The sequence below is a fragment of the Erithacus rubecula genome (genome assembly GCF_903797595.1).
Source record: "Erithacus rubecula genome assembly, chromosome: 10".
Classification (NCBI taxonomy): Eukaryota; Metazoa; Chordata; class Aves; order Passeriformes; family Muscicapidae; genus Erithacus; species Erithacus rubecula.
In genome coordinates, this window is record NC_136662.1 from 16,636,262 (window position 1) to 16,653,501 (window position 17,240).

General features: G+C 38.5%; 1 protein-coding gene across 1 annotated transcript in view; it reads right to left on the minus strand.

Annotated features, from left to right (window-relative positions):
* The window catches only part of ST6GALNAC3 (ST6 N-acetylgalactosaminide alpha-2,6-sialyltransferase 3), a 226,668-nt gene extending 220,480 nt beyond the window's left edge, over positions 1–6,188 (minus strand). The window contains exon 1 of the mRNA XM_079313693.1: positions 6,131–6,188. The gene's annotated coding sequence lies outside the window, so the exon portion shown is untranslated. The remainder of the gene's footprint in view (positions 1–6,130) is intronic.
* Positions 6,189–17,240: the final 11,052 nt, after the last annotated feature.

Below are 17,240 nucleotides of genomic sequence, written 5' to 3' on the forward strand. Positions count from 1 at the left end.
TTTGTGTAAGGGCCAGTAGTTTCACTAAGTGTGTAGCTGGCAGGGTTGGTTATTAAAAAAAGCTCTTAATTATATTATCATCAGGAGAGCCACTTGTCTTGAGCAGCAAAGTCCCTGTTAGGGGATTATTCTGCTTTAGCCTCAAGTGTACTCTCGTTTTCCTGCAGTATTATTCTTTGGGATTATCTATGATACCCACACTTAACAGGGTGCTTGCTTCCTTTTTCTTGCACATAGTATTACCAATAATCAGTTATAAATAGAACTGTTAATTTTAAAGAAAAGCAAGGGTATTTTCCACTTCAGCCGGTGTAGTTCTGCAGGCAGTAAGAGAACCACAGGAGAAAATATGCGACAAACATTTTTTCTTTTTAATTTAAAATATCTTGGTATTTGAAATACTGATAAGAATCATACTACAGAAATATTCCTAGATGTATGTCATTACAAACTAGAAGGGTTTCTCTCTTCACCTTTGATTAGCAAATTTCACATCAGATATTCCTATATGGACACTGCAACCCAGAAGAGAAGAATCCAAAAGAGTTGAGTTTATTAAATAATCTACAACATAATTAGCCACCAGCTTGGGTACATATATATGTCTGGTTTTGTGAACACATGGATGTCTGTGGGCATATGTACATAAAATCCTCATATAATTAGCTTGTTTTCTTTGGCTGTGAACACATTTCAGTTTCTTCACACTAGCTATCAAAATTGTTTCATGGTATTTGTCTCTCAGACTTTAATGGCTTAGTTACCTAATGAAGTAAGAATTTAAATAGTGAACACTTAGATTTATTTTGGAAACTAAGAGTGAAGAAACCTTCCCAAAAGGATAATAAACAGCATTTGTACTCAAACAGCACCCTGGCAATAATAGAACACAAGAACAGTGGTAGAGCCTGGCACTAGCAACCTCCAAGACAGATTATTTGTGATGGGGCTCTGCTGTGCTATTAGACAGAGTGCCCAGGTCTCTGCAGCCATGGCCTTCCTCCCGGGGGCTCAAAGGGAAACCACTGCCATGGGAGAAAAGTTACATTTTGGTCAAGATTTCAGCAGAGGGCAATGAAACAAAAAATAACATAGGAGAATAAACATGTTAGCATTGAGCCCTGCAATTCTCACAGAATGGTTTTGCCTGGGAGCATGCATGCAGCAGCATTCAGAGAATGTACCCTTTAAAGTGACAAATTCAAAAGGCACCCAAGCACATACACTGACCTCCATTCCCCTTCATGGTATTTGGTTGGTACAACAGTTCACTGCAGTTCTTAAATGCCATTCAGAGCTACAACAGTGCAATTCATGGCTTGTACTTAACAGTGACTGTCCAGGTGAGAAGATTGAATTATTTTTCCAAGTCAGAGCTTTCTAACTTGCCCTCTCTGACCTTGCTGCTCTCCTCTACTTTTCAGTAGTCTCAAGTGAAGCATTCTGATAGCACAAAATAGCTGAACTCAACCTGATTTAGCTAGACATTATGTATTTTTACATTTTCAAATAGCTCCACCAGTCTAGATAACAAACTGAATCAGATATTGCATTCTTATTCCCATGTTACTTGTGGCACAACCAAATTATTTTTATGAAAAAACCCCCAAACATAAAAATAATTTTAAAAAATATCAGCATTCAATGGTATGGACCACATCACCAGTTAGATTATAAAGCAACAACTGTCAGGGACACATTGAGGTGACCAGGATCACCTGGGCCTGTCTTGTCTTACTTTGAAACCAGTCTCAAGAGGAAGAGTAAAAAAGGATTAATAGACATTGGGCATCCTAGAGCAAACACCAGTAGCATGTTGAACATGGACCAAGAGCCAGTCTACCATTTCTTGTTGGAATGGAATAATAGAATAGGTTTCTCTACCTGAATTTCCCACTTTAACTGACTATTGGAAACTACTGATGTTTCCCATTAAATTATTCACAGTTGTTAGGAGATAAACCACAGAAAAATGCATGTGATTAAAACAAATAAGTTTTCAGTAGTCAGAGTCATGATTCAAATTGGATCCTTCAGTTTCTGAAGAATGACTGTCTTGTCTGCAGAGCTGGGGGATACAAATCATGGCAATACTCCTGTCTGTGACTAACCAAACATGATGCAAGATCACAGGAAGGCAGTACCACCCCTCTGTAATGACCTGGTCTGGATTCTCACACTAAGGAGACATTCATACTGCCTCCATATGTTTTCCATTTCATTTTTCAAAATTCCCCTAAGTTAATCTATTGTGTCATTTGGGCTTTATATCACTCAGTCCTGCTGTGGAAGCAGTTCATAACATACATATGAGAAAAGTTAAATATCCCACTGGAATTGTTGCCCTTTGGAATTAATTATCTTTTTGTGATCCTCCCTGGGAAGGCTTTTTGAGAAAAATTCTGTCTCTTTGTTTGCCCCACAGATGATCCTCACACACCCTGATGACCGAAATTTCAAATCAGTTGAAAATTCCTATCCTTCTAAGGAACAGATGAGAAATAAGCTGCCATTGATGAGCATTTTCAGATTTGTGCTTTGTGTCTTTCCAATGTTTGCCAGAGACCCACCATGTGATTGTTCTCTGAAGCTGTGAGTTCACAAGTGACCCTTACAAGCTGATAAAAGCAAAACAAACAAAAAAGCCCTTGAGCCATTCTGGATTTACTCCATTTATAGCATGCTCCATATAGGAAAAGAATATTCATATGCTTATATAACTGATTAATTCCAGAATTTCTTTCCCCAAGCTTAGCACTCAGAACCTCATAGGGAAGCTTTTGACAGAATTTGTCTTTAGAAAGATTACAGCCTTCACCAATTATAGCTCTTATTCTTCTCAGCAATCAAGTGACTGTTACCTGAAAGCAAAGCCTCAGACACAACCCTAACACTTTTTCTTCTGCTACTTAATTTCATGATGAGATTTCATATCAATTACTTGTTTTTCTGTTGAGGGGTTAAGCAGGCTTGAATTGAGTGATGTTAGTCTCCAGAATGAAGGTGAATGGGGGACAGTGATTATTGCACAAATTAATGTGCTTCCATTATACTTACTCAATGACTCCCCCCACCCTTAGCTCAAACAATGCCTCTAGCTTGCTACAAAACTTCATCAGCTATTCTTTGAAGACCTCATACAAGCACTTTCTGTGGTCACACAATGCCAAGGGCAGATACTCATAACTCTTTTGGTAAAAATCTGTTTCATTAAAAACAAGGGAAAGAGTTATTGCTGCCTCCTTCCTGTGCAATAGCCAGCTGCAGAACATCTGTTAGGGAAAGGGAGACCTCTGGAAACCTTCAAAGGGAGCATAGCAACCCTATGATGCCCTTCTGGGGCAGCATCTCCATGCTCAGCTTGGCCCTGGCAGGGCTACCAGTGGACACCAGTGAAGGTATCCATCTGCAGGTGAGGGGTTTTGAATCATCAAGCAAGTTTGAAGCTAAACTAGGATGGGTGGAGAAGTCACCCACATGCACCAGTAAAGCCTGAACAGTGTTCAATCTCCTCCTCCAGTTCCTTCCAATAAGAGCTTTAATTGCTGGCTGCTGCTGGCAAGGCACTGGATATTGCATACAGGTCACTTGATGTCTGGGAAGCACCCAAGTACTAAGTTAATAAATGCCAGGCAAGACCCTGAGGAAAAAAACCTCAACACAGTTTCACTGCTGCCCATCTGCCTCTATGGTACCCTCTTGTCACTGCTGCAGCATCTGAATAAGCTTTTTGGCATTACATAAAGGGACTTCCAACACTGACACCTCTTCCTAAAGCTTTCCTTTCCAAAGTCTCATAAAGGGTGCACCTACCCACATGATCCCAAGAACACCAAATTAGATCATCAATATCGACCCACAGTTTCATACTGAAATCTTGCAGTGAACCAAAGGGGAGTCTGAGCCACCTGTCTGTAGGAAAAATATCCAACACAGAATAAAGATCCAAGGCTAACTTACCAATAAATACATGCTGTCTATAGTTTGTCTATAGTCTATAGACATGCTGTCTCCTGATTTTCCTACCTGGCTTTCCTGGCTAATGCAAGGTTCTCTACCCACTGCTGCCATTCCTGGATGTTTTCATGCTGCAACCTTCTTACCTCAGTTACAAGTTCTCCAAATCCAGCACACTCTCACATAATACATCAGTTTCTTTAGCTAGTCAGCAAAAATACTGCTTAAATTCTGCTTAGGCATTCAGGAAATCAAGAATTTAGATTTTTTCACTCCATTTCATGATTTAGGGAGCTCTCTGAAATAGAAAATACCGCCTACTATTGATAGTTGCTGCACTGTGACATCACATTTTTGGCAAGGTACAAGCATTCAATGTTCTACGGTGCTGACAGCTGAAATATGTCAAAATATATTTGCAAAGTCTCAGGAGAAAGGTGAAGGAAAAGGCAGATGAAATACTAAACAACTATTCATTGGCCTTTCATTCTCTTCAGAAGTACTGGTCCCTTTGAGAACATATTTTCCCTTTCTTTTAGAACATCCTTCCAGCACCCTGCTGAGAATGTGTTACAAGGATTATTCTATGTCTGATGAAATGTGGTAACATACTGTTATGTGAAACAAAGCTGCTTGCTGAAACAAATAGAAAATAGATTTTCTTCCATCTTTATGCTGATTTTTGTAAATCACAGTATCAAACTGAGATAAGCTACCACTTAGGCTGTTTGGAAATGTTCCAGCACATCCAAGAAGTACTGTCTTTCTGAGAACACACAATAGCAGATGATACACAGTAAGACTAAAGCTATGCAAATAATTGATCTTGCACGTTGCTTGGGGAACACAAAAACTCATTTCCAATTAGTCAAAAGTATTCTCAGTTCTTGGGGGAGAAAACAAAAAAATCCCTGCTCAAAACAGAAGGCAGAACTTTATATTTGAAGTTTTTAACCTGAAATGTGGCTGCAGAAGACACTAACAGAGGAAACACTATAAATGTTTATTGCATATTCTCCAAAAGAGTCATTAATGGTTTCCAGGCAGACTTTAAAATGTTCTCTGTTTAAAGAGAAAAACTAGAAACACATCTATCCATATGCACATTATTAAGTTTCCATTCAAATCTTTAATAATGAATGAAAATTTGCCACATGGGTTTTATATCTGCTGCATAGAATACAACACCACAATCCATATACTTGCAGCCCCTGAAGAAAACTGGAATTAAACTGTGGGGTTTTTTTTTCTCCTGGAGCCTTAACAGCATATTTAGCAGAATACTTTAATCCATTAATATCTGTGCCATATTGTTCTGCAGGATGGTATTTGATTTAGAGGAAAAATTATAACTCTTCCATCTGAGGCATGCTCATTTCTATTTCCTTGTCCTCTGGGCATAGAGTGCACATGGTAAAGCTCTTGTGTCTTTATTCCATTGGTTTTGCATATATGGATCAAAATTTACAATAACAAAAAACTACAAATAAGCATAAATTATACCTGCCATCCATAACAACATCAGACAGTCTCAGGCCAAGAGATGGGCTTTGGCTGCCATTCCCATCACCATCCCTTAAGTATCCTAATCCATATCAAACCCTAGAGGTCTTTAAGCATCCATAAAAGAGAGACAATGGTTTTCTACAAAGTCATTAAGAAGTTTTCTCTGCTATTCAGACTTTGCAGTTCTCCACAACTTTCATTTTACTCTTAAATAACAAATTCAGCATTATCTAACATGCTGCCTCTAAAAATTCAATCAGCAGCACTTCCTTCACAGCCCATACTTAAATCTTGGCACTTGAATAGTACTCTACATCTTCAAAGCAAGCACAGTAAAAATATTTAAGCTAATCCTCATGACACTTGAAAATCTACATTAGTTAATGATTTGAAACAAAGTTAAAGGATTTCTAATACAAAGAAAAATTAATTCCATAAAAGGGAAATAAATACAACATACATTCATTATCCTGGACATGCATATAAAAGCCCAGGCCTGCTTGAGAGACAGCATAGCCCACACAAGTGAAGATATTTGGAAATGTGTTAGTAGTAGAAAGCCAGCACTGCACACATAATATCTCAAGAAAAAAACACTCCTAATAACACCTCACCAATCCAGATTCATTTGCATTTTATCAGCACATCCTACTCTTTCCACACTTACCCAGCACAATGCTCAACTTGGTCCCCTGAGTAAAAAGCTGTTGGAGTAAAAAGCAGCTTCACCAGCCATGGAGACCAACCTGCAGCAAATGAACCACCCCAGCCTCTCCTGGGTAACCCTGGGGCAGCTGTGACTCACAATCAGAGCTTCTGCTCTCCAACCTGTTATGCAAACCCAGTCTATTTGTTTTGAGCTACCTGCTCACTTATTTAGTAACTCCTTACAAATTCTGTAAACACATTGAAGCACTTTAAGGAGCAGGTTTTCAAAGGTGTTTTGGCACATAACTCGTTTGCTACAACCCAAGTCAGACAACTAACTCTCTGCAGCTCTAGGCCTTAGTGCTGTGCAGACTATCATCTCCCAGCTCAAGTTAGAGTTAATCTGATTATTTGCCACAAACAGCTCATTTGTGTCACTTTCTCCAGTCAGGTTCTTTTTGCTTCCTTTCCCTGGCTCTCTTGGTATTTATTGGCTTCTTTCCTTCATGTTAGATTACATAGTTCAAATTGATCCCTACTTGTAGCTTACAGCTGGGACTCTGCTTGCTCTCTCATTTCAGATTTAATTTGTTTTTAAAGTAGATGTTATAAAACCAAGGTGGATAATTGGGATCTAATTTAGGTAATCAAACTATGCTGATATTACCATCAGCTGACCAGTTGCAGAGATCTTGAGAAACTCTTCCATTTCATAAATTGTCCAAGTTTAAGAAAAACAATTTTGCTGTACCAGGCAAGTCTACCATCTCCCTCCCTTACATGTCTCTTTGGAAAAATACTTCAGCCACATAGGAGGAAAATGTTTTCTCTAAAATTGCTTAGGACTGATTAAGCAAAGCTCCTCAGTTCCTCCTGCAGAGAGAAAGGGTCAGGTACTACTCAAGGCTGGCAGATCTGGAGCTGCATTTGCAGTGATGAATGCTGTTCTTAACCACAAAGCCACCCATAGTAAATCACTGTAGAGTCAGTCCCTAAATTCCCTTATATTGATCAATCCAATAGCCAAAATGTAAATGGAAAAATCAACAATATCTCTTTTAGCCCTTCCTGCCAGTTGTATCTGCTATGTCAGAGAATCTCTCCCAAATTCTTTCATGCAAACTGTTTCCCAGATCTGCAGGGTTGGAAACTTGACTGCAAAAGGGAAGGATGTGGGAGGCAAAAGACACAGATGTTTTTCTTGAAGAAGCTTAATTGTTTTTATAACACACAAATTATGTTAAACTTCTTTGGAAGTGCCAAGTTTTTTTCTCATTTACTACCACAAGCAGTCATGGAGAACAAGAAACAGCATGACCACTGTACTTGGTGGTTGATTTTATGTTGTGACTTAAGTTTCTGTAGCTTTTTCTTTGAACAGATAATCACAGACCAATAATACTATAGCAAAAAGCTCTTCTAGTGTAAATAAAGGATGTGTAGGGGGACTAAAATAAAAAAATGCTCAATTTCTGCCCCCTCTAATATGTTTCTTTTGTATTGGAACCTCAACCTGCCTTTTAGCTATTCATGTCCATGCTGGTTTTAGTCTGCTCTGAAAATATCTTTGTTCCATTAGAAGGCACTGCTCCCAGGTGAAATAGATAAATACAAAGGATGAGTTGGCAATTAAACTTTGCTTTTCTTCCTCCATCTTCTACACAGGGTTTGTCCTTGCTAGCAGCCCCAGCTGGAGGACTACAGTGCCATCTCTCTCTCTGTAAGCCGTGTTTGCAACATCATTTAACCTGCCTTGGACATGAGACAAAGTTGTCAGGATGAATTATGTTGGTGTATGCTAAGCAGGCAATCATTGCAGCTCTTGTGCATCCCAGCATCTCTTTTATATAGCTACAAACAGTTGCCCCACAGCCATTTTGCTGTGGCCATCCAGTTTCAATAACACCTTAGTGAAAGAATGTGAAATGCCATTAGCTAACATCCTGTGTGCTATGTGATTGAAATAGTGCAGTAGCATGCCAGAACAACTCACTCCTGCAGAAACAATGGAGCTGGATTACAGTGGAATACAGGTGAGACAAACAGGTTTAGCTCATGAGCAGCCTTGGCTGATGAGGACTTTAGGCAGGCTGGTAGTGCATGGCTGTGTTCTGGGAACAAGCACACACAGCTGCAGCACTTCTGACTGCCACCAGTCACCAGCCAGACAAGAGGCAAAAGTTCAGTGTCTTAAATAGCAAAGAAGAGATCTCTCCAAGCAAGCTGGGAGCTTTCCTGGGAATCTTGCATATCTGGCTCAGCAAGCTCAGCTCTATGGATGGTGAGGTTAAATAAATTGAAAACTGTGTGACCACAGAACTGCAGAAACAGTCTTGATGTTTAGGTCTGCACTCTAAGCACTGCACTCAGCACTCTAAGAATCTGGGGGTAAGCAGCTGGGTTTTTAAGGTGACTGCTGGACAGATGCTTGATGAGTGTACCTAAAGGAAGGTTATTATGTTCTCCCGCTGGTAGAGAACTCTGCAAATAGTTGGTGTAGGAATTCTTGTATTCCTATAGAAGATAAAGCACAAGCAGATACCCACACACACAACCCTGTGAGCTGTCTGCCCAGCTGTTCAGCAGTTTCCAAATCTGCATAAATATAATAAATCATAATTTACTACAAAATATATTCTCTCTAGTACCCATAAATATGGCAGTTCATTGCAGAATCTTGATTCAAGGTTATTTCTGTGCCCTCATTTAGTAATTGCCTCACACACTGACAGCTACAGCTCATCAAGATTATCCTAGTGATATTCATTATAGAGTTAAGTACTGAAACTATGTCACACTCTACTCTTTCACTTTTCCAACCAAAAAGGAAATGTAACTAAAGCTCTGTGGTTTTGGTAAACACAGAGGGGAAATTGAGTGTGTGTATATTAAACAGCAGCAACATGTTACAAGTACTTTGAGTTTGTCAATTAGCCCATTCCCACTTGTGTCAAACTGCAGGCTCTGGATTGGATCAATGATGTCCACAAATGTGAAAATTAAGCAGAGTATTTCAGACTGTTTTGCCAGGCTGTAAAGATTCAATTCTGACCTTCTTTTTAACTTTTCCTTTACCCTTCCTCATCCTCAAGACTATGTAACAGTAGATAATGCCTTCAACTGTGTCCTACTGCTGTATCCAAATTAGTTTTGATCAATTTTTTGCCTCTGGAAATGCAGAGAGAGCCACACCGATATATAGCAGGGAAAAAAAAAAAAAAAGAAAAAAAAAAAAAGCCTCATTCTGTTGGATGTAAAATATAAAACTGGGAGAGAGAGCTACTTTGTAGTTCATCCAATATTTTTAAGATAAAAGTGTCTCCACCTGTCCTGTCACTTAATACCAAAATTTGAAATATACACATCTGAAAGCAAGATGCTCCCAGAACCCGTGAGAATCACTGGACATTCACATGCAACTTTTCTCTTGTATTTTTTTCCTTTTCTTTCAGTGTGATCCACACAATAAATCTTTCAAGCATTAAACTCCCAAAGCCACCCTGGTTGCCTGCATTCAGAAGGCAACTGCAGTGTACTGCAGAGGGAGAAAAAGCACAAGTAAGTACAGCTGAAATGCCTTTAGATAAGTAGAGGCTTTCATCTGGCTAGAGAAATAGATGGAGGCAATGTATTTAACCTGGGAGAACAACTCCAAGATAAGCTTCCCCTTGCAAACTGGACACAGAGAAAAACAAGGTGATTCCATAAGGTAAATAGGATATTCAGAAGTGGCTTAGAGGACAGCAAGTGGAAAGGAGGTGCCATTTTCTAGTTCTTCAGGAAAGATAATCTTTCATGGCTGCCTAGTCTCTGAATGCCAAATAGTGTGACAAGTACATTGCTGGTATGCTAAAACCCCAGTTACATAGTTTATCTCATCACACCAATGTCAAGTCTCACACATTGCAGTTACACATTTTGAAAGAACAACATTTATGGCTCTTTATAGAGAAGAAATAGATATAAATGTATATAATTTCTTTGCTGTGTTATGCATTAATTCTTGTTATCAGTTATTACCAGAGCTGAGCAATTTGTGAACATGTTATTTTAAGCCACCCCTGCTGCAGCCTGTAGATGCATTGAGTTTTGCCTATATTTATGCAATTAAGCAGCATTTAGGTTTCCACTGCCAGGGGTGATTTCTGTGGTAATGTGTTGTGAGCTCCTCTCCAGGACAGGCTTTCAATAATACAGATCCAACTAAAGCTTAGTGTAAACACACTGTTAAAGCTCGAGGATGAGATCCACAAAATTTGAGCACTGAAAATAAAGGCAGGTTGGAAATCTGTCTGCTTGTTTTTTCTTGGCTGACTGAGCAAGCTTTGCTGAACAGGAAATGATCTTGCTGCGAATTTAATCAGCATTGCATTTAGTGTGCCCTAAGTTTCATATCTTTCCATATTTTCTCTGGCTATAACTGTTTTCCAACAGCTGTTAGTGAAAACTGCAAGAAAAAAACTATATTCTGATAGTCTCCTAAATATATACACACAAATCTGTATATAGCTTGTCTTATGCTTTGACACAAATTTGGATAAAATTAACTATAGGTCTTACATGTCCTCAGTGTTCCTTGTAAGAAATTGAAGGAAGAGAAATAATTAGAAAATAAACATAAGATACTTAGAATGAGCAGGTTTCTTTAGGATAAAGGAGAACATAACAGTGCCATTAAAGTTTGCATGTGGTTCATGTTTACAGTGGATCATAAAGCTGTGGGCAAACCTTTGTGCAAAGCTGCCATTGAGGGGAGGTTTAATGTCATTTTCTCATAACACACACTTTACAGAGGACCTAATCAGGACATTGATAAAGTACACTGAGATTACACTTGCCTAGTTTGAAATATCCAAAGTAAATGTCTAAATACTGGTTGTGTCTGACCAGAATGAAGGTTTACTCTGTGCATCCAGGCTCCATATAAGCCTGATCCACCTTTCCCAGCAGGTCAGACTGCAAATGAAACTGAAGAGCAGCCAAACTCAAAATGCATGTCTTTTTAAACACCAGTCACAGAAAAAGAAATGTGACAAATTTGTGCTTTGGCTTAGCTGGTGTACAGAGAAAATGCCAGATAAGATGGATCAGGTAAAAAGTTCTACCAATTGCAGTTAAAATAAACTGGACACAAAATATTTGCAGAATTTGTTTGTTTTAAAGTGTAGTAATTAGACCTGTTGTAGATGTGTCAATGTGTACATGTTTTGAGGATACTGTACTCTCATCTTTCAGGGAAGAAGGTCAGGGCTTGCAAAAGAAAAAAAAAATCAACAAGGAGTCTACCCCTCATCCCTGAACAAGTATAACTGCTTTCTGAGTGACTTAGATTGGCATATTTGTAGAAGGGTAGTCCTTCATTCTCTGAATAACCAGATTATGAAAGAGTAGGCATTGCTGAGGGCAAGAAATCAAACTCAGTGTTCTGATGGAATATGGCAATTCCTAGAGCACTACCAGTGTTTCATTTCCATACAAAGTCCTCCAAACAGCCAGATAAGAATTTCACCCTCCCTCAGATATCTCTGTCAACAGAATTTGCAATGCATGCAATATTTATTACATGCTTCAGGCATTCCACATGACTTGTCTCACACTGGCATCTGCACGTGTCCAGGTGCATTGTCATATTCCCTGACAGGTTGTGGAGGAACTCCTTGGTACAAGAACTCCAAGAGACAGTCATGGGACTAAGTATCAAAATGTTTAGTTGGGATTATACTGAGATTGTAAAATATTATGAATTAGCTCTGTGAAAATACCTATTCAGGGCAAAAATTAAGACACAGCAGGCATTTCACATTAAGAAGCAGTCAGGCAAACTGATAGCTAATTGATTGATATAGTTTAGTATATTTGCAGAATGGAGCATAAGGAAACAATTAAGCCTGCATACCACTTATAAGCTGTAAAGTGGTTTGTTTTTTTTTTAATCTTGTTAGATAGAAAATAAGAGCAGCTCCAGTCTGCTGAGTAGGCAGTGCAGCTCTCTTCTGTTATATCACTTGTGTAGCATTTAAGATCAGAATGCACACTCTTCCCCTCCTTTTATTGTCAATTATCTTCTCTTTAATGAAACTCTATGTTTTAGAGGCTGAAAACAATCCCACCACACTTCTGAAAAAGTGAACTGAATAGGAGCTGTTTGCTTTGGACTGTTTAGTTACATCAGACCAACTTCCCTTCCAACAAAGGGCTGGGTTTTAGTCTATTTCCTGAGCAACATTTTCTATTCAAATATGTGTTCGGTAGCATTTTTCCTCTCAGTTATTGGAAAGTATGCAAAACAAATACCAGAAAAAGTGTAGTTTTCATTTCACTATAGAAAACATACACATGTAGGGGTTTAGCACAAGTAAATTCCCTTTGAAATAAGTAACCCCCAACTAAACTCTAGAAGGGAGAGGAAAGGATATATAAAGCAGTTTTCTCCTGTCAGCAGATTAAGCATGGAATTCACCTGTGATTTCTAGAAAATGTTTTCAATTAGAGCAAAATGAGGTCTTCATGAACTGAGAGGTAAAGACAAAATGTGCTTCACTAACTGAGCTCTGGAAATAAAATATCTTCCCTTTTGGTAGGTTTTACAGGGGGTTTTGTATCTTTTTCCACTTGTTTGGGGTGAAATCTATTCATATATAACCTGCCTGTGGGCATATCATCCCATGTATTTTATATGCTTACATGTAGCACATATTTTTTGTCATCTCTAAAATGTCCTAGAAATGTCTTCTCCACCCACCTCCCCATCTTCAAGGAGTCCATCATAGCAAAACATACTTCATGTGAGTCAAAAAAGATACACTGAAACACATTGCTAGGTTTTCTTCTGTTCCAAAAACTTGTCCACATGTGCAGTGTATCTGCCCCTAGCCACAGCTTCTTTTCAGAGTCCCTTACCCTCTCCTCACTGGACTGGGATCCATCTGACAAGGGTTGTAGTGCCTTGTCTGCCCCAGCACCAATTTCACCATAATGCTTGCTAATGGCTTCTGAGCAGACTGCCCACCTGCTGCCCCAAGGTGAAATTCTGCAGCAGAGAACACACCCAGCAGCTCCTTTTGAATCTGAGCTGATGTCCCTCCTTGCACAGCAGTGCAAGTGCTGCTCCTGTCCCTCCTTCCTTGGCATCATCACCTCTATTTTTATACTGCTGCCATTCCACAGTGACACCAAAGGTGCTAAAGGATGATCTTGTGCCTCCCTGTGCTCCTTCTGACACTTCTGGACCATACTGGATCTCTTAACAATCCCAAAGGCATTATTGAATCCAGAAAAATGCTTGGTAACTATTCTAAATTTAGTTCACCTGCACACCTTGAGCTGGACATATTCCAAGTGATTCCATTTCTCTGGCTCGAAACAGAATTCTTCAGATGCTCTGTGCCCTCTTCATCTTCAGTTTTTGACATAGCTTTCACCTCAGCTTGATATCCCACTCCCAGTGCCCTGCTGCAGGAGCTATTAGATCTTGGCACAGTGCTGAATATGGTTTTTGGGGGGGTTTCCCCCTTTTTTTAAAATATCACTTGAAATCCATAGTGAAGGTTGTTAAGGGGCTGATACCTCTTTCACATATTGGTGTCTTGACCCCAAAACTGAGCACTGAAAGGTGATCTATACCTTACAGAGTTATTGAATGAATATTACACTTATGACTTGTTGTCTGAAGCTTCTGAGGTATTATATTTTATGGAGGCCTTGACACTTTCAGGACAAATGTCAAAACCTGATTATAATTTCTTTTGACAATATTTCTGTTAAAATATATAGGGCATCACAAACAATATTTTTGACCTTGTACTTTTCGAAATCTGAGAGTGCACAAGACTTCACAGCAATCTGTCAAAAATACTACTGTCTATTGAACATGAACTTAAAATTTTCTACAGAGCCATTTTTATCCTTTATTTTTTTAAAACAAGAGGAAGACATGTAGGATTTGTCCCAAAGTCTAAATGACAGCAATAATTATGGCTAATGAAGACAAAGGGGCAACATTTCATGAGAGTTTGTCATTTTGACCTGACTGAATCATCTGATGTGTTCTATTTTCAGTGAGGTTTTTATGTTAAAATAGCCATAGCTTGCTACCATCACAAGTAAAAGGGCAAAAGTTATTGCAAGGTCTCTCTCATCTGGAGAGGAAGCAGGTAAAACCAAACAATTTCAAAGATTCCCTTTTTTATTAAATTAGATCTGGTAACATCCCTCTGCATTATGCATTGACATTCTGACAATTAATTACTAGCTCATTGCTCAAGATTCAATTTTTTTTTTTTTTATTTACTTTGTATTTCCAAGTGTCAGTTGAAAGCACCTGGTGTTATTATGGTCAAATATTTTATTACAAGGTGTCCTATTAATCCAACACAAAAGAAGGTAACTTACCTGGAACTATTTTATTGAACAACTTAAAAACAGGCTGGTCACTGCATGCTCTCTTCCCAGATAAATCACAACCTTTAAAAGTTGTTTCTTAATCCAAGTTATTCTCATTAATTCACATCAGTGTTTTTCATATTTGATTTGTTACATTCTGTAAGTTTGTCCAGCCTTCACTTGGAAATACTAAAAGATAGGTGATGCCTTGTTTTTTTGGGAATTATTAGTTACTTGAATAATCTTAAGAAATTTTACTTATGTTTTTAACTTAATGTCTAGCATTATCTTCAAATGTGTTATGCCCTTTCTAACCTGATATTTGATTAGAGGGAATCACAGCCCTTTCAATAAACAAAACAGAATTCAAAATCTAAAGACCTGGACCAGCTCCAGCTGAAAGTCTGTGCAAATCCCTCTGTAATTCTCAGGATGTTTATAGTAATTTGAAAGAAAAAAAAAATTATGAGTCCTACAGAAAACTGATAGCCAGTGGCTTAAGAAGCAGTAGATGGAAGGTGTGGTTCCTGTACACATTCACCTACCTGTTGACATAAAACATATATTTTGAGGAATAAGAGTGGAGAAAACAGCTATGAAATCCATATAATAATAATAACAATAAAAAAATTAAAAATCCTACATTTCTGTCAGAGGCATTTTTATCATAGCTCTCATTGCAGAAATATTGTAATAAGTAATTTAGTAAAAACATGTGTTACCTCAGAAGCCAGTTTCCCACAACTGGTACCAGTTTGGAAGCTGTTGGTATCTATGCAGCTGCCACCCCAGGAGGGTTCTCATCAATTTTTGTCACATCTGACATATCAACACCATATCAAACCTGTACCAACTCCATAACACATTTAAAATTTAAAAAAAAAAAAAATCAAATAGTGCAGTATTCAATAAGTGAAAAACTACTCTTATACTTATTATCAACTTATTTTGCCTCTATAACCAGATTTCGTAAGTTATATACTAGTCAGTAGCTCAGCTAAAATATTCCATACAACATTTTATGATTTGTAATAGAAACAAGCATAAAATAGTCATATAGGAAACAGTAAAATGGAAATTTTACACATCTAAATGCAATCTCTAGCAATTCAGGTCTTTTCTCATACTAGTAATAGAACTGCTTAGATTTAACAGCAGAAGACAATTGCATGTCATGGGGTGGCCTAATATAAAATGAGAAACTTGTAATATCTACAAGAAAAATGGCATTATTAGCATTCATAGCACAACCAATAATGTACTGTATTTCCATTACTTAAGAGTAGCATTTTTTTCTCCATTCAGAGCAATTCTGGATAGGAAGGTTTAATTCCTGGACGCAATCTTATTACAGCATCCAGGATCAACAGGAATATTGCTGCTTTCCTGTGCTCACAGGACCTGTGGGCACAGACTGTGAGGGCACATTCAAGTTTAATTATAATGAAAATGCCACATAAAGAATGAGAAGGATGTTAAATCACCATACAAAGATTTAAACTGGAAGCTGGTAAGGTTTTAATAACACTCTTTTTGTGAATTATGCTTCCAATAACACATAAATGTATTATGGAGCTTTAGCTGGTATAAGGCAGCTTCTTATGGTTTAATGTATTTGGAATGAGAATGGCTGTACTTTGTAGTAATAGAAATACCAATTATGAATCAAACTCTTAGTTTAATTCACTTAACAATAGCTGCAGTTAAGGCAGATGTTTAAATGCTTAAATGCTATCTCTTCAGTTTGCAAAGAGACAGTATTCATTCCCTGTATTTATGGGAGTGCAGTCATGGAAGCTTTTCCACAGGGACAGGATGAACCATCACTGCACAGCTGAGTGTCCTCGTGGAGCCTGTGCTGCCACTGGGGCCAGCTCCAGACACCCTGCAGCACTGCAAGGCTGCTTCCACTCCTCAGCAGCCAGTACAGCTGGAATTCTCTGATAAAGATTGCCTTCTGCACTGTCCTTAGAACCTACCTTCCCATTCCAGCCCACTGAACCCACCTCACTCAGCAGCTGAAAGCAAGAGCAGCACCAGAGATGCTGAGGCTGGCCTGGGACACCCTCCCCTAAAAAGCTGCTCAGTCTTCAGATCTTTTCCCATTTGACTAAGTCCTCCTCCTCTTGTCATATCTCTGTTCTTCCAGTACAATCACCACAATAAAAAGTTGTGTTGTTTTTTTTTTTTTTAATCCCATGGTGATGTATTGAGTTCTAACTCTAGATAGTACCTCTGTAAGAAAAATTAGCACGTGGAAAAAGGGACATTAATTGTAATACAAGATTTTTTAGCTCATATATAGGGAAGCATTATTCCATTTTAAAAAGGTCTCATTATAATCCTGACCAAAGGGGAGCCATGACAGAGCCTGACAACTCAGATTTTCCCTGACTGCTTCTTTTAGGATTTAAATAGCAGCCTTCAAACTCAGCATCCATTCCTATGTCTGCTTTAGCTGGAAGAGACAACATGCAAATTTACTCAGATGGACACCTTTTGGCCTCAGAACAGCTGCCACACCTTGAAAAGCCACAGTGATTCTGCTTCCACATTCCATCACTGAGAATACCTCCCACAGTATTTCACATAGATTTAATACTAAATGAAATATTAACCTTTTCATCTTTAGGTTTTGTTTAGCATTTTATGTCAAATTGGCATCAACCCACCTCCCCCTATACAACTGGAAAGACTTCAGTCCCTAAATTCATGAAAGCTACAGTTAAATAAGTTACTACACAAGA